The 23,946-nt window shown below is 34.9% G+C and overlaps 1 protein-coding gene across 1 annotated transcript in view; it reads right to left on the reverse strand.

Moving 5' to 3' along the window:
• Positions 1-23,677, reverse strand: part of SCN8A (sodium voltage-gated channel alpha subunit 8) — a 169,519-nt gene extending 145,842 nt beyond the window's left edge. Inside the window, exon 1 of the mRNA XM_025045432.1 lies at positions 23,622-23,677. The gene's annotated coding sequence lies outside the window, so the exon portion shown is untranslated. The remainder of the gene's footprint in view (positions 1-23,621) is intronic.
• Between the last annotated feature and the right edge of the window lie 269 nt (positions 23,678-23,946).

Here is a 23,946-nt window from a genome sequence, read left to right on the forward strand (position 1 = left end):
TTATAAATATATACATATACATGAGTTAGTATACATATGCATATTTCCTAGCTCTATCCATTGAGAGGGCCTAGTAGCAATGCACACATCCAATGCTCAGATCTTGGTCTTGCCAATGGAAAGAATTAGGGCTCCCTAGAAAAATGGCTAGTTCTAAAGCTAGGGCAGGAAAAATACAAGATGAGCCAGGAACATCTTCTAGTTCCAGAAAGTAAGGAAGTGTTCAAGTAGCAAAAGGAGAAGGTCATGTCAAACGGACACAGAAGCCAATGTGGAATAGCCCCTAGTAGCCAAAACTAGAACAATCTGAGCAACAAAATAAATAGCATGGTATTGCATTATAACCCAAAGTATAAAATAAATACATGAGTCCATACTGATATAAATGACAACAAACACATGGATAGAAGGGGTAAATCTTCCTTCACAGAAGAATTCCAAATAATATACAGAGATACTACTTCCTCCAGGAGGTGGAGTTTAATCCTCACTCCTCCTATCCCAAATGTAGGCTAGACTTAGTGACTTACTTCCAAAGAACACAGCGTGGAGAGGGGAAAAATAAGTCACTTTACAGTGGAGAAACCTGGCAAACACTATCTTAACCTCTAAGGTATACTTCTTCAAAACCCATAACTCTAGTCTAACCATGAGAAAGACTTCAGACAAATCCAAATTGAGGGACAGTTTATAAAATACCTCACCAGCACTCCTCGAAACTGCCAAGGTCAGAAAAAACAGGGATGTCTGAGAAACTGTCAGAGACCAGAGGAGACTGAGGAGACATGATGACTAAATGCAATGTGGTACATTGGACTAGATCCTGGAACAGGAAAAGGACATTAGGGTAAAAATTGGTAAAATCCAAATAAAGTCTGAAATTTAACTGTGAGGCACCAATATTGATTTCTTAGTTTTGATGAATATACCATAATAATGTAAGATGTTAACATTAGGCAAAACTGGGTCTTTACAATTCTCTGTAAATGTAAAATTATTACAAAATAAAAAGTTGATTTTCTAATTATGTAATGCTGGTTCAGGGTCAAATTAGTGAGAAAAATTAACTAGTTAAAATTTTATTTGCAAGATTTCTGTATGACAGAAGTATAGAATCACATTATTGGGCACATCTTTTTACAGAGAGCAAATAAAGTGCATTTGACATATTACCTTATAAACTGAATCCATTGTAAGATGCTTCTATTGATAAAGAGAATACATTTCCACAGCACATTCATAATCAGATGCTTCTTTACTAGAGGCAGAAACAATCCCCAAAATATAGGAGTAGATATGCTTTCTTTGAAGATTCTTTCCTTCCTTTCCACACTTTCAGATAAGATTAACTGGGTTTCCCTGGCCATTTTGTCCATGTAGCAGAACTCCGGTCTCTCTTGGGACTCTCATCTTGTTTGGTCTGGATGCTGGCCTGCCTATAAGAGGCCCAGGGCTTTGGCTGAGACTCTACCTCTTCCTTCTTGAACTCATTATTGCCTATGACACAAAACTGAAGAAGTCTGAACTACCCCAGTCTCTCCATGTCCACATTAAATTATTCCCATAAGCATTACTTTATACATGAACTGATAACAGTGATGTCCTAGTCTGTAGCCAAACAACTGCATAAGATATCAGAACTGATGAGTAATACCTGACATCCACCCCTACTATTACATTTTTGGGGAGCTCACTATCTAAAAGGGGTCATATAATACACTTTGTATTCTTAAATGAAAAGTGGCACTATTTTTAAGGTAGTAATTTAAAATTCTAAGAATTCATTGGCTGCCCTCTGAGAAAGATGTATACTAACCATAAACTTTGATCTCTAAATCTAGATTCAGAAAAGAGCATTCAAAAGGGAATTTACTTCTAGACCTGAAGACATACAATAAGTTTATAGTTGGCAAGGACCACGCTTGCTTAACTTGCTATATATGCTAAGTGGAGAAGGTCGCAAAACTTTATGAAGATAAAAAGACATAGCATTTAAACAATAAAAAGTTTCTCGACAGTCTTTCTTCTATTGCATTACTCTATAAAGCCACTACCAGGCAAAGACGAAGGCTACACTGTAAGCCATGTTGCAGCATCTTCCAGGAAGCCTGCTCCACTCAAGTCATTACAAGAACCACTATACTTTTCCTTCCCAGTCTGCCCCACGGTGGTGTCTGATTCTTACAGACCTTTTCGTTTTTAATTTAACTGACATGGAACAGGTTCAGGAGCAAATTCAAACAAAAAATTCCAAGAACATTTTGTGTAATGATTGCTTTATTGTATTATGCATAGCCTTCTAAGATAATGTTTTTTCTTTGTTCTGTATTTTCTACTATATTGCATTTCTTTAAAAAAATTAATACATGCTCATCCCAATTTTTCAAATAATACAGGGTTAAAAATATAAAATATTAAAACAAGATCACTATTTGAAGAGCCACCCAAACCAGTTTTAATACTTAATAATTTACCCAAGTAAAATCCTAGCTTAGGAGAACACATTATTTGCTTTAAAGCATCTCTTTTTAAAGATTAGTATTGTAGCTAATTTTATTTATTAAAATTTATTGAAGCAGATACCAATACTACCAAAACCAAGTAAATATAAATGTTTTTAAGCATCTCACTAATCTGATTTCTGGTCTCAGGTGTAATGTCATAAGAACTTTTATTAGGAAAATGCTCTACTATATTGGAAAACCCGTATCTCAGATTTCTGAAGAACACCTGGATTTCAAATGTATACCATTAACCATGAAAAAAACCCTACATGACAACTTTTTGGTCTCCATAATATTAAATATGTCTCCAAGACTGCTTCTTACACAATTTTTTCACATCACATGTGGTAGGGATCAGGAAAAAATGATCATTATATTTATAGGACTTCTGTTCCACCATCATCAGTATAGTAAATGATAAGTTTTCACTTGCCCTCTCATCTTACAAAAGCATGGCTATCTAGATGAGAACGCGGGATAGACAAAATGTTCCTCAAAAAAAAGGTTTTAATTCAAACCAGTATTTGAGGGTTAGGAACTGACTATCCAATCAGTTGTTCGTCCAAATCTTCATGACTGTCATATCCTTCTTTTTGTCTGTTTACTAGTTATTTTATATTTTTTTCATATCTTACTGGCTTGTCTCTTACTAGAATTAGAAAGGGAAGGAAAGAAGGAAAATGCCAATTAACTCATTTTTTTTCCACATAATTTTGGTACAAGACTTGGCAGAACTAGAGTTAGAAAAAATATTTAACATCGTATTAAGGTTTCTATCACCTATTCTAATCACCTCTCCTTACTAAAGCTTAAAAAGTTGATGGATTATTTGCAATTGTATGAAATAAAGTTATCGATATGCTATTAACAATCTGGCTATTTTAAATGGACACACACACTCTTGGGCCCAGCAATTTCACTCCCAGGTATTTATTTTAAAGATATTGCCTCACATAGGCAAAATATGTGTACGAGGATATTCAATGCAACTTCCCTTTAATAACGAAGGACTGAAATTTATGGAGTAAATGTTTATTTATTTACTGAATAAATATACATTTATGGGTGGAATAACGACCATCAATAAAGAGCTATTAAATAAATCATAGTATGTTCATTTAATGGCATTGTACATAGCTGCTAAAAAGAATGAGTCCTTCTGTAGACACTGATATGGAAAGATCTCCAGGACTTATTATGTGAGAGAGCAAGGAATAGAGCGATGTATACAGTACACTTCCATTTTTTTGTTGTTGTTAATATTTTTTTTGTTAATACCTTATCCCTACTTTAGGACTGGTGATGTGTGGAATATCTCTGTAGGAATACACAAGAAAATGGCCAGTGGGTGCTTACAGAAGAAGGAACTGGGTGGCCTGAGGATAGTAAGTGAAAAAAATTACCTCTCTCACTATGTTTCCTTTGTATCTAATTTGGTACTAAGTGCAAACACTGTTTATTCAAAAAAATTTTTAAATTAAATTTAAAAATTAAAAAGGAGGAGACAGCATATTGCACCAAAACTGCCAGAGTAATTCTGTGGGGGTATCTCCTCCACTAGGGACCCTGAGGCCTGTCAGTCCAGTCACTTATCTTTCGAGATTGATAACCTGCCTAGAAGCCACCACCTTTCTTGCCTCTGCCACCCTTGGTGTTCTCAGCATGTGTTTATTAAATAACCAAAGTTTCTGGTTCCAGTTAAGATGAAATATGTCCACTCCACCCTGTCTCTCCCACTGAAGTCAACTAAAATCCTTGGGTAGAGTTGCTCCATGTATTAACTGATGACGCTAAAAAGGAATTGATAGCAGGTTAATTTGGGGGGAAAAAACTCAAACTCGAAATAACTGTAAACCAGAAAAGGGTTCCCTTTTTCCTTCCTCTGGTATCTCTAGATTCAAAGGCAACACAAACCTAGAAATGTGCACGAGATGCAGACAGAAAGACTTCTAAGAAATAGTCCAAGAAATGGGCAAGGGAGCCCCTAAAAGTCAAAAGGAATAAAGGAAATCCCTTGATTTTGTTTGTCTCTTCGGCTCTCTTCTGCCCTACCCCAAGGCAATTAGGGAGCAGTGGCAATGACAACAGCAGTTAGATAGGAAAACTTTTTCTGTCCAGAGGAAGTGAGATCCCAAGAGCATGGAGGGAATCTCCATTGCTTTGTTTTCTCCACCTATCGTCTTTCCATTTGGTTCCCAAGGGAATTGTCAGCACAGGGAGTGCAGAGCAGAGAAATTAAAGTCTCAGCTTTCTAGCAAGAGGAGCAGAAAGGAGAATCCTTCGGATCTGAAAAATATTGGAGAACAACAGGAAAAAGAAGGAGCTCAGTAAAGCTGTATGTGAACTACAGGGCTCATCTCCAGGCTGCACATGCAAGCAAGTACCTGATCCTAAACAACACATCGAAGGTTATGACATGATCTGTGGGGCATACCACTGCCTAGGTCTGAGATTGGCCACTGACTGGTACATACATGGCACAGACTAAATGTGTATGCACAGCAAATACTCTGAAACTAAACAGATACTCAACTCCAGTCCATAGAAGGCAGGTAGGTACTTGCAGCCTGAACCTAAATGGATTGATTTCCTGCTAAACAAACAAACAAACAAACAAACAAAATAAAGAAAAACAACCTATAGCATTTAAATAAGACCCAAAGTCTCATAACATAATAGTCAAAATGTCCAAGATAGAAATCCAAACTGAAAGAAACTGAAAATCTCAACATCTCACAAGGGAAGAGATAACTAACAGACATCAACACCAAGATATCAGAGTTATCAAAGACTTTAAAGCAGCTACTATATATCATGCTCCAATAAATAAAGGCAAACACTCTTGAAGTGAATGAAGAAATAGAAAGTCTCGATAAAGAAAAAGAACACTAAATAACTAACTAAAATAAATAAGGAAAAATTTAAATTAAAAAATATAGTAACAGAAATTTTAAAATTCATTGGATTCATAGTATAATTGAGATGACAGAAGAGTCAGTGGATTTGAAGATGGTTCAACAAAAACTTTCCAAGATGAACAACAGAGAGAGAAAAAAGAGAGCCTCGAGGACTCCTGGACAATATCAAAGACCTAACACTTATATCATCAAATGCCCATAAGGAAGAGAGAAAGAGGTGGTGCAGAAAAAAATATCTGAAGAAATAATAGCTGAAAACTCACCAAATTTGGTAAAAGACATAAATTTGTAAATTCAAAAAAAAACTCAGTGAAGAGCAAGAAGGATAAACTCACAAAAATTCTCATCTAATAAAAACTAAAATTAAAAAAATCTTGAAAGCAGTCAGAAAAATGATGTAAAACATGTACGGAAACAATAATTCAAATAACTATGGATGTTTCATCGGAAACCATGGAGGACAGAAGGCAGTGGAACAAGATTTTTAAGTGCTGAACAACAACAATTGTCAACCCAGAATTCTATATCCAGTGAAAATTTCCGTCAAAATGATGGTTTAAAACTAAGAGAATTAATCACCAGCAGACCCACCTAAAGAAATGCTAAAGTAAATTCTTCAGATGAAAAGGAAATGATACTATAGGAAAACTAAGAATTTCAGGAAAGAAGGAAGAGCAATAAAAATGGTAAATATATGAGAAAATGTAATAGCCTATTTTGTTCCTCTTAAGTCCTTTAAAATATGAATGACAGTGAAAGCAAAGTTATAACAATATGTGATGGGGTTTTCAATGAATGTAGATATAATCCATACGACAATCACAATATAAAAGGAAAGGGTGAACCAATCTATATGGTACTAAAGTTTCTATATTCCATTCGAAGTGATAAATATTAATTCTAAGTAGACTGAACACTATTGTAATTCCTAGTCAACACTAAAATAACTATACAAATGAAGATAGTAAAAAACTCAATAGATAAATTAAAAGAGAATACTAAAAAATATTCAAATAATCCAAAAGAAGGAAGAAAAGGGAAACAAAACAAAACAAACAAAAACCAGAGGGAACAAACAGGAAACAAATAATAAAATGGCTGACGTAAATCCAAAATATCAATAATTATATTAAATGTAAATGGTCTAAACATATCAATTAAAAGATTGTCACAATGGATTTTTTTAAAGATATATGTTGTCTACCAGAAACCCACTAATACAATGGTATATGTAAGTTAAAAATAAAAGAATGCTAAATGCAATATGGCAGCATGGATTGGATTATAGAAAAGAAAAAAGACATTAGCAGAAAATATGGTGAAATCCAAACAAAATTCTGTAGCTTATGTAATAGAGTACTGTACCAATGTTAACTTCTTAGTTTTGATAAATGTACGTTATATAAGATGTTAACATTAGGAGAAGCTGGTGAAGAGCATATAGGAACTCTCTGCATTATTTTTGCAACTCTTTTATAAATTTGAAATTATTTCAAAATTGAAAAATATTTTAAGTAAAATTTTAAGTAAAAACAGGAGAAAATGTTTATATTAATCAGAAAATTGCAGTGGCTATCTTAATTATCAGAAAAAATAGATGTCAAGGCGAGGAAAATACCAGATAAAAAGGGACATTAAATAATGAAAAAAATACATAACAATCCTAAATGTGTATTCACCTAACAAAAGAGCCTCAAATTATATGAAGCAAAAATTGATAGAACTAAGAGAAGTAAACGAATCTACAATTATAATTAGAGACTTCAGTCTTTCCTTCTCAGTAATCTATGAAACAAGTGGGCTGAAAATAATCAAGGAATATTAAAACATAAAGTTAGATACCTTAAATATATACAATTCTTATTTGTCAAATATACCTCAGTAAAACAAAAAATAAAGAGGTAAAATATAACGTTGCAATTAAATATAATTAAGTTTTATTTTTAAAAAAAGAAAAAAAATCAAGAATACAGAGGAACTGAATAACATCATCAACTGAATGTATATAATTGACATTTATAAAACAATCCAGCTAACAACAGTAGTTTTCGAGTGTACATGGAACATTCTCACCCAGACAGACTATATCTTGGGTCATAAAACAAATCATAACAAACTTAAAAATATTGGAATCATACAAAGTATGCTAACATGGAATTTAGCTAGAAATCAATAAAATAAAGACTCTGGAAAATCTCCCAATATCCAAAATACTCGAAATGACATACTTCTAAATAATTCATTAGTCAAAGAGGAAGTCTCAAGGGAAATAAAAATTCAACATATCTAAATTTGTGAACTGCAGATCACAGCAGTGCTTAGAGGGAAATTTACAGAATAAAAAGTTTATATTAGGAAAAAAGGTCTCAAATCAACAATCCACCTTTAAAAAAAGTAGTCAATTAGCTCAAAGCAAGCAGAAAGAAAATAAAGAAATCAATTAAATTGAAAAAATGAATAAAGTTGATAAGCCTCTAGCCAAAAAAAAAAAAAAAAAAGAATGAATACAGTAAACCCCCTTACCCATATTATTGCTTTCTGTGCCAACCACAGTCCAAATATATTAAATGGAAAATTCCAGAAATAATTCATAAGTTTTAAATTGGGTGCCATTCTGAGTAGCGTGATGAAACCTCATTCTGTCCTACCTGGGGCATGAATCATCCCTTTCCCAGCTATATATGCTACCTACCTGTCAGTCACTTAGTAGCTGTCTTGATTACAAGATCTACTGTCATGGTATCACAGCTCTTGTGTTCAAGTAACATTTATTTTACTTAATAATGGCCCCAAAGCACAAGAGTAATGATGCTGGCAATTTGTGTATACCAAAGAGAAGCCATGAACTGCTAACACTCTAAGTGAAAAGGCAACAGCGCTCCACTTAATAAGACACTTTATCATCTCACATAATTGCAAGAAGGGTGAATATAATACAATAAGATATTTGAAAGAGAGAGATACCACATTCACTTAACTTTTACTACAGTATTGTTATAAATGCTCTATTTTATTATTAATTATTGTTAATCTCTTACTGTGCCTAATTTATAAATTAAACTTTAACACAGGGAAGTACGTATAGGAAAAAACATAGTACATATAGGGTTTGGTACTATCCACTGTTTCAAGTATCCACTAGGGATCTTGGAATGTATCCCCCATAGATAAGGGGAGACTACTGTATACAAGTTATCAATATCAGGAATGAAAGAAGGAATATCACTATATACCCACAGACATGAAAAAGGATAATAAGGGAATACCACAAACAAATCTATGTACATAAATTTGGCAACTAAGATAAAGTGAACCACTTTCTTGAAAGCTGCAAAGTACCAAACTCACCCAAAACGAAATAGACAATCTGAGTAACTTAGATCAATGAAGCAATCGAATTTGCAGTTAAAAGCCTTCAAACAAAGAAAACCCTTTGCTCAGATGGCTTCACTGGAGAATTCTATCAAATACTTAAAGAAGAAATTTTATACATTCTCTTCTAAAAAATATTAAAGGGAACATTTTCTAACTGCTTTTGTAAAACCAGCATTATCCTAATACTAAAACCAAAGACAGCACAAGAAAAACATGAAACTACAGACCACTATCCACATGAACATAGATGCAAAATTCCTCAAAAAATTAGCAAATCAAATCCAATAATATAGAATAACACATCACAACCAAGTGGTATTTATCTCAGGAATGCAAAGCTAGTTCAATATTTGAAAATCAATCCATGTAATTGAATGTATTAACAAATTAAAGAAAAATCGTATGATCACATAAATTGGTACAGAAAAAGCATTTGACAAAATTAAACATCCATTCTTGATAAAACTTTCAGAAAACTAGGAATAGAAGAGAACTTGCGCAACCTGATAAAGAGTAGCTACAAAAACTAACAGCTGCCATCATATTTAATGATGAAATGCTAAATGCTATTTCTCTAAGATCAGGAAGAAGGCATAAATATCCACTCTCACCACTGTCACTCAGTGTTCCTGGAAGTCTGTAATAAGAATGGAGAAGAAAAAGAAAGAAAAAGCATATAGATTAGAAAGAAAGAAAGCTGTCACTTTTCACACTTTTCTGCATTGTCCATATAGAAAATCTCAAAAATCTATAATAATGCTCCTAGAACTAATTAGTAAGTTTAACAAGGTTGTAAGATACAAATCCTACAGAAATACATCATTTCTATACACTAGGAATGAATAATAAACTAAAATCTAAAATGAAAACATTTACAATAGCTTTAAAAATACTTAGATATAAATCTAACAATACACGTACAAATCTATATGATAAAAACTATAAAATACTGATAAAAGAACTCAAATATGACCTAAATAAACAGATATATCATGTTTGTTGACTGGAAGACTCGATAAAGTTAAAATATTAATTCTCAAATTGATCTACAGATTTAATGCAGTTCCAGTCAAAATGCTATCAGGAGTTTTTGCAGATACAGATAAACTAATTGTGAAATTTACATAGAAAAACAACAGGACTATACAAAATATTTTCTTAGAAAACTAGAATAAAGTTAGAAGATTTATACTATAGAATTTTAAGTCTCATATAAAGCTACAGTATAATAATCAAGACAGTAGTATTGGTGAAGGGACAGGCATACATGTCAATGGAGCAGAGTCTAGAAAGAGAGCCACATAAATATAGACAACTGAGTTTTGACAAAGGTGCAAAATCAATTCAATGGAGAAAGGACTATCTTTTCAATAATAATGTTGCTGGAGTAATTGCACATCTGCAAAAAATTTTGTTAAATGAACTTTGACCTAAATTTCATAACTCATACAAAAATTAACTCAAATAAATCATAGAACTAAATGTAAAATATGAAATTAGAAAAACTTTTAGAAGAAAACAAAGAACATCTTTATGACCTTGGGTTAGACAAAGAATTCTTATATCAAAACACAATCCATAAAAGAAATTAATAAATTAAATTTAACCAAAATTTAAAACTTTAACTTGACAGAAGACATTGTTAAGAGATAAAAAAGAAAAGCTACTCACTAGGAGAAAATATGTCCAAGTAATTTATCTGATAAAAGACTTGTATCCAGTATACAGTAAAAGAAAAAACACTCTCAAAACTCAGTTTCTAAGAAAACAAATAATCCAATTTAAAAAAATGAGGAAAAGATTTGAACAGACACTTCCCCAAAGATATACGGATGGCAATAAGCATGCGAAAAGATGCTCGATATCATTAGCCATTAGGGGTATGCAAACTGAAAACACAAGAGGTAACACTACACACCTATTAAAATAGCTAAAATAAAAAATCTGAATGCTTGATGTTACTAATCATCAGAACAAATCAAAGCTACAATAAGATATTACCTCACTTCTGTCAGATGACTATAACAAAAAAAAAAAAAAGACTTATGTGGAGAAATCTGCAACCCTGTACACTGCTGCTAAGAATGCAAAAGGATGCAGCTGCTATGGAAAACAATATGGAGGTTCCTCAAAAAATTAAAAATAGAAATACCATATAATCTAGCAATACCACTTCAATATATATATCCCAAGAAATTGAAATCAGAATCTTGAAGAGGTATTAGCACTCCCATGTTCATCACAGCACCAGTCACAATAGCTAAGTTGGAAACAACCTAAATGTCCATCAACAGATGAATTGTTGTAAAAAATGCAGCATATACATAAAATAAAATACTATTCAGCCTTTAAAAAGAAAGAAATTCTGCAGGAAGGGGAAAAATGGCATTGATGACAGAGGCTTTGTTCATCCCTCCTGCAATCAAATCAAAGTTGTGACAGAAACACGGAGCAAACAGCAAGCAAAGTCGCCTGGGATCCAGACAAAGAGAAGCACCACAACTAGGGAGGGAAATAATTAATCAACCTGCAATGGTAGAAGATAGGAGACGGCAGAGACACGAGGCTGCCTGGTTCCCAGTGGCTGAGTGGAACAGTGCCAGCCAGCAGCTGCTGACACCTCTTGAAGGGGCTGTCTGCAAGCGGACTTTTGCAGTGATGGACCTGCTCACTCTGAGCACCGGTGCCAGGTGGGCTGCATGGGGAGCAGCAGGGACTAATAGGAGGACACTGAGTTGTTGGAGTGAGGGCCGGAGGCGAGACTCTATCTTGGGCAGAAGTGCTGGCGGTATCCATTGTTCCTCTGTAGATCCCTCCCCACCCCACCAGTGTGCAGACTCAGTGCCACCACAGCTGAGACGTCATCAAACTAGATTACAGAGGTCCCTCCACCCAGAGATTCCCTGAAACTCCACCTTCTCCAACTCGTGGCCCCACCCAAGCCACCTCCTGTTGTGTCCTCGATGAGTCTGGTGCTCCTTGCTGAGCAGCACCAAGACTCACACTAGTGGCAGCTGACCTCAGTTTCTGGTGTGGCCCCTTGAGGCAACTATAAGCACAGCATCTGCTTGATAAATCTTAACAGGTGGTCCTAGAGGGGCATACTTGGCCTGCAGCTGAACCCCTCTCAGGACTGTACCACTGGATACCTACTACACAAAGCCATGCTAAAAAGACTGAGAGACTTAGGAGCTTTGATTACTACATAGAAACAGACACAGAAAGGCAGCCAAAATGGGGAAAGAAGCAGAAACCATATGAGAGAACAGAACAGAGATCCAGGTATAATGGAGTCAAGCAATCTAACAGATGCAGAGTTCAAAACACTGGTTATAAAATGCTCAATAACTTAGGGGAAGTGTAGATGAATTCAGTGAGAACTTTAACAAAGAGATAAAAAACATAAAAATGAAAGTGGAAATTATAAAATGGAACCAGTCAGGAATGAAGAACATATTATCTGAGATGAAGAGTATATTACAGGGAATCAACAGAGGGGATAAAGAAGAGGATCGAACCGCCAATATAGAGGATGGGCAAGCCAAGGACACTCAACCAGAACAGCAAGAAAAAAGAAGCCAAGACTATAATAATAATTTAAGAAGCCTATGGGACACGATTAAATGTAAAAATATCCATGTCACAGGAATACCTGAAGTAAAACAAGAAGCTGAAAATCTATTTGAAGAAATAATGATGGAAAACTTCCCTAACCTGGTGAAGGAAATAGACATACAACACCAGGAAGCTCAGAGTCTCAAAAAAAGATGAATCCAAAGAGGTCCACACCAAGACACATTATAATTAAAATGCCAAAGGTTAAATACAAAGAGAGAATCTTAAAAACAGCAAGAGAAAAACAGTTAGTTACCTACAAGGGAGCACCCATAAGACTGGCAGCTGATTTCTCAAAAGAAACTATGCAGGACACAAGGGCTTGACACAAAATATTCAATTTGATGAAAACCCAAGACCTACAACCAAGAATGCTTATCCGGCAAAGCTATCACTTAGACTCAAAAGACAGATAAAGAGCTTCCCAGACAAAAATAAGCTAAAGGAATTCATTGACACCAAGCCAGTATTATAGGAATTATTGGAGGGACTTCTTTAAAAAGAAAAAACATGTATCAAAAACATGAATAAAGAAAGGTAATAACTACATTCCTATCAACAAGTACCTCAAATGGAAAAGAATTAAGTGCTCCAACCAAAAAATAAGGTGGCTGAATGGACAAGAAAACAAGACCCCTATATATGCTGTCTACAAGAGACTCACTTCAGATTAAAAGACACACACAGACTAAAAGGAAGGGAATGGAAAAAGATATTGTCTTGATAGACCTAGAGGGTATTGCGCTGACTGAAATAAGTCAGATAGAGAAAGACAAATATCGCATGATTTCACGTGCATGTGAAATCTAAAGAACAAAATAAACAACAACAATAACAACAATGGAAATAAACTCAGAGATACAAAGAATATTTTGAGGGCTACAAGATGGGAGGCGGGTTAGGGGGATGGTGAAGAAGGGCAAAGAGATTAAGAAGTACAGATGACTGAAATGGATAGTTAAAAAATGGACATGGAAATATAAAGTATAGCATAAGGAAAATAGTTAACAATGTTGTAATAAATGTGTAAGGCAGTACTAGATTTAGTGATCGCTTTGTAATATATAGACCTCTAATTACTATGCTGTACAACTGAAAAGAATATATTATTGTATGCCAACTATAATTGAAAAAAACTCATTGCATTGTACAACGTAAATACAAGCAACTAATCATCTATTATATTTCAATAAAGCCAAAAGGAAAAAAAGAAGGAAATTCTGACATGTGTTACATTGGATGGAATTTGATGACATTATGCTAAGTGTGATAAGCCAGTCACAGAAAGAGAAATACTGCATGATTGACTTATATGAGATACCTAAAATAGTCAAATTCATAGAATCCAAGTGGAATGACGGTTGTCAGGGGCTACGGGAGAGGAAAATGGGAGTTTACTAATCGATGGGCATAAAGTTTCAGTTAAGTAGGATGAGTAAGCTCTAGAGATCCACTGTACAACACTGTACCTATAGTCAACAATAATGTATTACACATCTAAAATTTTGCTGAGACTAGATCTCACACCTCAATAAAATAAACTTTAAAAAAATCTGACAATACCAAGTACAAACGAGGATATGGAGCAACTGAACATTACTGGTGGGGATGCAAAATGGTATAACCACTCCAAAAAACAGTTTGGCAGTTTCTTATAAAAGTAAACATACACTTTACGATATTACCCAGCAATTTCGGTCTTAGGGATATCTTTGAGAAATGTAAATTTAGGTTCACAGAAAAACCCATACATGAATGTTTACAGCAGCACTATTCATAATCACTTGAAACTGGACACATTCAAATATCATTCAACAGATGACTGAATAAATAAACTATCATGTAACTATATAATGGAATAGTACTCAGCAATAAAAAAGAACAAATTACTGATAAATATAGTAACATGGATAAACCTCGAAGCTATTGTGCTGAGTGAAAGAAGCCAATCTCAAAAGATTATCTACTGTAGTACGATTCCATTTATATGACATTTTAGAAAAGACAAAACCATAGGAATGGAGAACTGATCACAGTAGCTAGGCATTAGGGGTTAGGGAGAGTCTGGCTACAAAGGAGTAGCAGTGAGGAGCTCTTTGAGGTGATGGAACTGTTCTGTGTGCTGACTGTGGTGGTGGTTAAATAGATCTATATACATGTGTTAAAATTCATTGAACTGTACACCAAAATTTTTTTCAGTCGTACTATTTGTAAATTTAGAAAATAATAATCATAAAAGAAAAAAATTACCAAAGCTGTTAAAAACATTAAAATAAAAAAAAAGTTGTCATACATGAGCTAAAACTTCAAATGTTTTTCAAATATTAGTTTTATTAAACTTATGCTTGAGAAGGAACGAGTACCTTATTTGGTTCTGGTGCCATAATAGGAACAGGTTTCCAAATAGGAAAAAGAGTTCTGTCCCAGGGGCACTGTGTATTGGCCACAACTAGACTGCAGGGGTTCTGATACCTAAATTCTGGGCATAGAAACCTCAGATACCACTTGCCAAAAATGCAGACTAGCATTCATACTTTAAACTCTATAGATCCACACTGGATTTTTTATAATACTCCCAAAAGTCAGCATTCAGTTCTCACAAATAAAAGTTCTTACTAGGTTCTATGATTAAACCATGGAAGGAAAAAACAGCTGGAAAGGCCTTGATAATCCAATATCTATAAACAGAAGCAGTGCTTATAAGAAGCTGATGGTTCTGGAATCCTGGCTAGAAAAGTGACACTGCTTTCTGGGGATGATATTTTTTCTTGAGATTGTGCAACAGATTGCACTGAGTGACAAGTGCGCTCCTCTTTATAAAACAAAACAAAAAAACAAAACACCTTTTCTTTGAGCACTACCCTAGGCAAAGGGCAAAGACAGGGCTCTAGAGCAGAGCAAGTAAGTCACAGTGCCCTGATGACTGCTATACCTCCTCACCAGAAACCAGCAAGGCAGCCTGCTGAGGAGTGGGAGGTGAAAGACATGGCAACCTACAAAGGCCAATATAAACCAAAGACAGTAATGGTCAGGAAGTAGCATGTGGCTAGCAACAAAGCCCATCAGCCCCTAAGGGTCAGGTTGGATATAAGCTAATTAGAAACAAAGGTAGAAAACATAGATCTAATAAATAACAAGTCTTTGATATCCATCCACTCATCAAACAAAATGGACTTTTCTTTGACCTATAAAGCTTTTGAGCAATTTCTAATGCCATGAGTCTACATTAAGATCCCAAAATAAAAGAAGTCCTATCCCTTTGGCACTTATGTCTGAAGTTTCCAGTATGAGTCAGAAAAAAAAAAAAAAAAAAAAGCCTTGTGAGGTAAGTGAAATACTCACATGATCATTCTACTTTGTTTCCCCTCTACACTTAATCACTCAATCTGTGCCTTTCTTGAGTCTCATACCCACCCACCTCTTTTCTAAAGACAAGGAAGAAGAAATATTGCAAAAAGAAGAAAGTAAAAATAAAATCTATAAATATTACTTGCACTAGAACATCTAGATTAATAAAACAGATATTCATCATTCAGTTAAGTGGTCTTTATGGACTTTCCTCATCCCAGGCTTCCTTAAGAATCCCTTCCTAAGAGGCTGTTGTTTAACTGTTCTTAATTACTGTTACTTTGAGCATTCAAACTAGGAAGCAGGTACAAACTTACAATGTAATTGCATAGAGAGCCTCCTAATGGGATTACTATAAGGATGCTTTGCATCTCTAAATAGAGTGATGAATTTACTAACATCTTGTACATGAACTCTGCCTGATCTACTAGTTCCACACAAACCATGGGGACTTCTGACAACTGTCTGGGTGCAAACTGTGGCAAACATTAATAGAATTTGCAAGAACTCAGCAACTTCAGTGGTGAGAGGAAAATAATATTAACAAATTAAAGGAAAATTTTTATTGCATTAAATTGCTTTTCTCTAGGTGCATTCTGTTATTTTGTATGTATATGTTCTGATGTTCCAATCACCCTTTATTTTTTTCTTACTCAGTGATCTTTACTGACTACAAAAGGTTGAAACAGAGCCCAAGCTCCCTGAGCTCAACCTTTTCTCCAATGACCACTGTATACAGAAGTTGCACATTATAGCCCACTGGCCAGTCTTACACCCCAATTTCACCAAGGAAGTTTATTCAAGTCTGACATTTTGTATCCACAGTCTAAGATTCAGTCCCCTAAACAAAAGTAACAATACTGGCTAGTAAGGCTTACTTCTTTCCTTCCGCTTTCACCTATTAGAATCCTCTCATTTTCCACCTTTAACTCAGCCTGCAATTTCAAATACCATGGCTCTCATGAAGCACACAGACCATAAGCATATAATCAAAGAAAGAAAGCCACCGAGTGTCAGTAAGGACAAAATGGTCATCCACTAGGTCTATGAAAAGGAGCATAATCCTTATTTCTTTATCCATTAAGCTAAAGGTTAGTTGAGAATATCAAGAAAAAAGATGAGTTAAGTGTCTATAAATAGATAGAATGAAAGACTCCAAAGCAAGAAAAGAATAGACCCACAAAGATTAAGTAATCTTTATCAGTGAGAGAGCACAGAGAATTAGGAATCTGGAAGATTTAAGTTTTCCTTAAATAACATTAGAAGTTCAAGGGGGAAAACCCCTCTACAGAGAAAGGATTAAAAATTAGTAATAAAGATAGCTTGCTAACCAAGATGCTCTGGACTAGACTGCCTGCATTTATTACAGAACATACTTTCCCAGATTTTCTAAACAGAAGAGTCTCTGCCTCTAAACTTTAAGATAGCAAAATAATTTTTAACTACTCCTCTTCCCTTTCCCCAATGTAAAGTCATTCACCAAGCCCTACTGAAAGTCTTCCTATTAACCACTTCTTACATTAGAAAAATGTTAAACACACACATCCATGTGACACACATTACAAAATTATATTATTTTCCTTCCTTCCGGTCTTCATCTTTACTATCCTAGTCCAAGCCTTTGTCACCACACAACTAGGCCAAATCCAAGAGCCAATCAGCTGGATGTCCATTCCTTGTTCTAGTCTATCCTGTTATACACTGCTGCCCAATCCTCCTAAAACATTACAGCACAGCTTTGATGATGTGTCATTCTGTACCCCCTCAGAAATTTTCTATGTTCTCCACTGCCTCTCAGGATAAATGCAATTTCCAAAAATTCTTAATGTTTGGCTAACTCTACCCTATCTTTGCAAGCTTATCTGCCACACCCCAACCCAACTGATTTATTCACTGCTCCCCCAAAACACTTTGTACATTCTCACCTTCTCACTTTGGCTCACAATGCTCTATACAACCATTTTGTAAAGCCCAGCTCAAATCATACTTCTTCCATCAACCTGTCTCTGATCATACCAGCTTGAAGCTCTCTCCTTTCTAAAAAATCAATTTACTTATTTTCTATACCACTTGTGTGGCAATTAAACCCTTTTCAACTGTTATCATGAATGATTCAAAAACCTTTTATTAAATATTGTATTTATATTTTATCAAATAAGTTCCTAGAACATAAAGCCTGTCTTTTCTATATCTTTCAATGCCTGTCACAATGCCTCACTCTTAGTTGCCACTCACTAAATATTTGTTGATTGGTGTGGTCAAGATATGTGATTTATAACTCCTTAAAGAAAGCAAAAGTTCTATGTGTGTTAGTTCTATGTGAAAACTAACAGTTCTCAAGGTCATATCTTCCTCTGTACTTTTATTTTTCATAGATGATTCTCAAACAGAAACCCAAAAATACAATGTAGTTAGTAGAAAGGATTGTTTTGGCCCAAACTAACTTTTTACTTTAAATAAGCCAAGAAATTAGACTATAAATTTCACTAAGAAAAATAAAACATAAAGGATTATCTATACCAAAAGGAAAGGGGGGAATTAATTGATCTAAGATGATCCAGAATGAGTTAAAATTCTTAAACTATTTTAACAGTCTTCCTCCAAAGTCAATGGAAACAATTGTATCTGGGGTAAGAGGAGAGAATGTATATAGGTGCATATACATACGTAGAAAAGGATAAAGAGAAACTGGTAACTAACAGTAGTTGCCTTTATGGAGAACATACTAGGTGACTGGAAGACAGTATAAGAAGACTTAACATCGAAGCTTCTAATTTTTGAACCCTGTGCTGTTAACTATGCAAACACATAAATTTAGAAGATACACTTTATGACACAGAATGGAAGAGATACATTAATATTTAAAAAACAAAACACCTTCCTAAAGTTCCATGCCCTATCCAGATCAGGATAACTCTCGTTCAGTAGTATACAGAGATGTATCCAAGGGAATCTGCATAGAGAAAAGAATTCCTTCTCTTAAAATATGAACAGTTCCCTAAATTCACATCCAAATTCCCTGTCCCTTTACACTGCAGCCATTCTTTCACTCTCACTCTCCGCTCCAATGATTCCTCACACTCCCAATACTTACTTCCCTATCACAACACAAATATTTTACAATGCCTTATTTGCTTCGAGCCATTTTTCCCAGAAACAAGACATTTCTCCTCTAAAGTCTTCACCAAAAACTTAGGAAATCCAATTGAGAATTCCATAGCAAATGAGATTCCTGGGTATTTTGACCTTTGAAAAAGCTCCACCAGTCACATTTGCAACCAGCTCAATTTTTTTCTCTGCAATTTAATAATGCATCAATTTGTTTTCATTTAAAAGCATTTTATTTAGCTTCTTATTAAGACAAAGAGACACTAGTGAATATGAAGTGAAAGCCTGTTGCATTATCCTTAATTGACGAAGAATTCCTCCTGAAACAAGAAACTAACGATGTAATAAATTAAGCCTGATTTATTTGTGGGGCTGTCGCTCAGTAAAATGAAGGGAAAATGCTATTTCACACTGGCTTTTGGCAGACATTAAGCTTCTAGAGGCTCAGCGTTCAACTGTCTGTACAATTAAAATAAGAAGAGAATAAGAAAGGAGAAATAATTAGCTGCTTTTTCATTGATACAGTAGTCGCGATCTCTTCCTTTATCAACCATTTAAAAATTTAAAGTAATATTTTAATTGTGACTTTTTCTCCCTTCTCAAGTTCACTCTGGTAAATATCAATTAAATACCAAAAATGCAAAAAAGAAGAAGAAAATAAATGACATACATAATTCACAGCCTAGATAACCCATCCGTGGATAAATAAGCATTCACTATATTTCTCTAATGTTCTTACTCCCCAGGAACCCAAAAGATTTTACAGCATAAAAACTGCACTAATTAACCGACATGAAAGGAGCCTGTTAATATGTCTTCTGAGGGATTTCGGTGCTTTCCATTTCCAGACCCTGGGACAAACTCAATAAACACAAGATACCTCTCTCTATCACCAATGGTGCATATACAAGTGCTCCAAACCTCTTCAGCTAACATTTTAGTCATCCTAACCCAATAGACTCCTTCCAGGATGAAGAGGGTTTCAGTCTCAAACTAAGAGGTCCTCTTAGACCCTAAGGGTCCCAGCGTTTTGTTGTTTTTTTTTTTTTAATTCCACTCTCCTCAAGTTGACACATCTCCACATACCTAAGGGAAATCTTAACTAGTATCCTCTTTCATCTTTGCTCTTCTAGCCCGAGCCTCCCAGTACTTTTTCTGCTTCAATGCTCACATCCCTGCCGGCATCAGTCCCCAGTATACTGTTCTTCTCCAAGTTCTATGCCAAGTTCAGCCTTGCATAAGCAAAGAAGTCCAGGTGGTAGTGGTCAAAATTCCTCTGTGGTCCTAATTATAAGTTATGTTGGCAATATGAGAGCATTTATCAGTAGCCAAGTGTATATATTTATTTGCAAAAGAAAAGGCAAAAAGATAGGCAGACACCAAGATATGATGACCTTTTTAAAAGTCGCTAGGATAACTACAGAAACAAAACGAGTACATTACTTTAATGCCTTCTATTTTCATCCATATTCTATTTGTTGATAAATTTTCTGTTCATGTTTCCTCATCCTTCTTGCTTCTAAGATGCTCTCCTTCAAAAGTACTTTTGCTCTCCTTCTGCCTATCCCAGAATCTTTCACTATGCCCACTCACTAAGATATGTTTAGCTACCTAGGATAATGATAATTTCTTAAAATAAAGCCAAAATTGTTCACATTCTTGACTATATGAACACCAGAATATAATACCATTTAATGGGAAAAAATCTTTAAGCATGAGTCAACCAACCTGGACACCCATCTCCACATCACCATTTAATTAATGGTCGTATAGCCTTGGACAACTCACCTAAGCACCAGGATTCTTACTCAGATTCCTCGGCTATAAAATGGGTAGAATAATATTTGTCTTACCTAACTCAACTATTAACTGACAGAAAGATTTTTAAAGCTTTTATAAACAGACAAACATAGAGTAATAATTAACAAAGGTAAATGGTTAGCCATGAGATCTAAACGTATGAGACCCAATCAAATAAAGCAGTTCAAAGACTATATAACGGAAAAAAACCTAGAATGGTGCTGAAGACAGAGCAACTCCAAACTTGTATAGTCACTTACTATATTAAAATATCCAGCCCAAGGAAGAAAAAAGGGGAGCCTCAGCCTTTGGGCCCATTTCACCTTCAAGTCCCAGGCTACAGCCAAAAAGAGCCCAGTTGCCTGCCAATTGGTGAGTGCCAAGGTTTTCCTTTTTGGTATAGTCCTATTCTAGATAGTTTGGGAATGAATGAGGAAAGAGTTACTCTGATAACTGCATTTGCACTGTGGTGGTGGAGATCAGCACTGCAGTTTTACAGTAAAACTTTTCTCCATTTAGACTAGCGATGTCCACCCCCAAGTCAGGGCACCTGCGATTCTATCCTCCATGCTAGACTGAAGATAAAGCAACCGTCTGCTTTTCAGACTACTGAAATTTAATAGTTCATATATATACTCTATCAAATACGCATATAAACACACACTAAGCTGCTAAATCCCCAGACAGAAAGGAGCTAATATATAGTGAGCTCCGTATGTCAGAAACCATAAGGAAACAGAGATTTCATTTAATCCTCACAAACACCCTGAAATGTAAGTATTACTATTCCTACTTTTATAGATGAGAACACTGAAGCTCAGATAGATTAAATAACTTGCCCAAGGTCACAAAGCTAATAAGTAGCAGAGTCAAGGCTTGACCTTAGTTTTGCCTAACTCCAAAGCCCACACTGCTTCTGGCATTTTCTTCTCAATGGTATAACTACGGCAAACTTCCTGGGTCTTCATTTTACATTAATTCTTGACATAGTACTTAACTGCATGTCCTGGTTATATTTTTATAACTTCATGAGGGGATAGAGAAAAAAATTCCATAAAATTTGTGTTCTCCTTTCCTGCATTTACTTCCTATTCCTGCACAAACTATTGTTTTAGGCTGAATCACTGGGTTAGACCTCATAGTCTGAAATACATTTCAGCAACTAATATACCTAAAGGGTGAATGTTCTATTTCCTTCATTTAACACTTTAATAGCCATAGTTTTTGAGCATGGTATCATTTTCTAAGCTGGTTCTTGCCATTTAAAGAGTGTTAGCGCCTACAATGCCTCATACACAGTAGGTGCAGAGGGAAAATATTTGTTGATTCACTGACTGAGGAAGGTTTCTTTATTCCTCTAGTTAACTTGCTATATTTAAATCAAGAGACTTTATAGGAGTCCAATTCTAAGAATGAATTCTTTCACATTAGATAATTTTTTGGAAACTTTAAAAATGATTCAGAAAAAAGGTAAATTGAAATATAAAAATCTAGTGTTTAAGTCCCTAAGTAACTAACTAATGGACTATGAACTTAAAGAGTTTTAAGGCTCGGTTTAAAAATACTGTTATTCTCAAAATAAGTGAACAAACAAAACAGAAACGAACTCATGGATACAGAGAACTGATGGTTGCCAGATGTGCGGTTGAGGAGATGGGTGAAAAAGGTGAACAGATTAAGAAATACAAATTGCCAGTTATAAAAGTCACGGGGATGTACAGCATAGAAAATATAGTCAATAATATTATAATAACTATGTATGGTGTCAGGTGGGTACGAGACTTATTGGGGTGATCACTTTACAAATTATATAAATGTCTAATCACTATGTTGTACACCTGAAACTAATATAATATTGTATGTCAACTGTAATTGACACAGTAAAACACAGATAGCTTTTGCGTAGGGTGGTAACACTTTTTTTCATTTTTTAAATATGACAAAATTTTTCTGCAATAAGTATGTCATTTTTATAATTATGGAAACTGACCCCACTCTGCATAAACTATATATTTTAATACTTTTTATACAGTGTGTTTATTTTCTCAGACATAATCCACAGAAATTAAGTATTCATTAATTCATGTGTGTGTCTCTAGAACAACTTATTATATAATAGCACATTAAAAATATTTTTTTTCCATCCCTAGAATGTTTTTCTTGCTTTCGGTGGATATGTCCCTATCTTTGTGTTTTTTCAAGCAGGTACAGGTTTCTTATATACTCTCCATAGAACACTAATTTTCAATCTTGTCTTGATAACAAACACAAGTATGACATTTACCCCTGATATAGTCCCAGTTTGTCTTCTAACTTTATGTATGTTACCTTTTCAGTGATGTTAAAGCACTTTGATCAAAGTGGAATGAGCTACTTTATTTGGTAGTAAGTTCCCTACCAATGAAAATATTTAAAGCAGAAATATCCCATAAGGGGATTCCTGAGTAGGAGGTTGTACAAGCTGAAATTTATGGCCCCCTTCCTAGTCTAAGATTTTAAAATAATTTTTTTGACAAGTCTACTTTAGTGATATAATGGATCACATACAGGCCTCTGTTGAGTTCTTTTCCCCAGCTCACTGTTTATATCACCCCAGAGAAGATGTCCTTCTGATCCAGGTTAATTTAGTGAGCTTTCTGATTACTCCCTGTGGAGACCAATTCCTATAATATTAACAGTTTCCTGCTTTTTGAAATTATTAAAATGTGCTGAAAAAATGCTGTCAGCAAAATGTCACTGTATAACTTACACATGGATCTGCTGTAGCCGGTAAAACTGCCTCTATGAGGGACAGCCAAAATGAAGAATTATGTGGGAGTAATAAAATATGATAACTAGGCCTGCAACGTCAAATATAAACCCAGCTGCGTATGCACACACACATCTACAGGAAAATCTGCTAATAATAAAAGCAAAGAAAAGCCCAAATCATGTTCAGCATGTATACACTTACTTCACCACAGGACTGGTCAGGGAACTGTCCTTTCAGCACCACATCCAGAAACCCTGGGGCAAGCCTAAACACAGGCAAACAAAGCTGACTGGTAAGAAAAATTTGTTAATGCTCCTACAAAGATAGCAACAAGCAACTGCATACTGTTTGTTTTTAAGCATGCTATATTCTAATTCATAATCCTTTATTAATTTAAAATAAAATCCTTCAAGTATTTTGATAAAAGCTGACAAAAACTCCAAATGAAAACCAAAGGTATACTAAGTCAGCCTCTAGAACTCAACCAAAGGAACCAATAACTGGCCTGCACTATCAAGAATTGCTT

The sequence above is a fragment of the Pteropus alecto genome, unplaced genomic scaffold (assembly GCF_000325575.1).
Source record: "Pteropus alecto unplaced genomic scaffold, ASM32557v1 scaffold220, whole genome shotgun sequence".
NCBI classification, from domain to species: domain Eukaryota; kingdom Metazoa; phylum Chordata; class Mammalia; order Chiroptera; family Pteropodidae; genus Pteropus; species Pteropus alecto.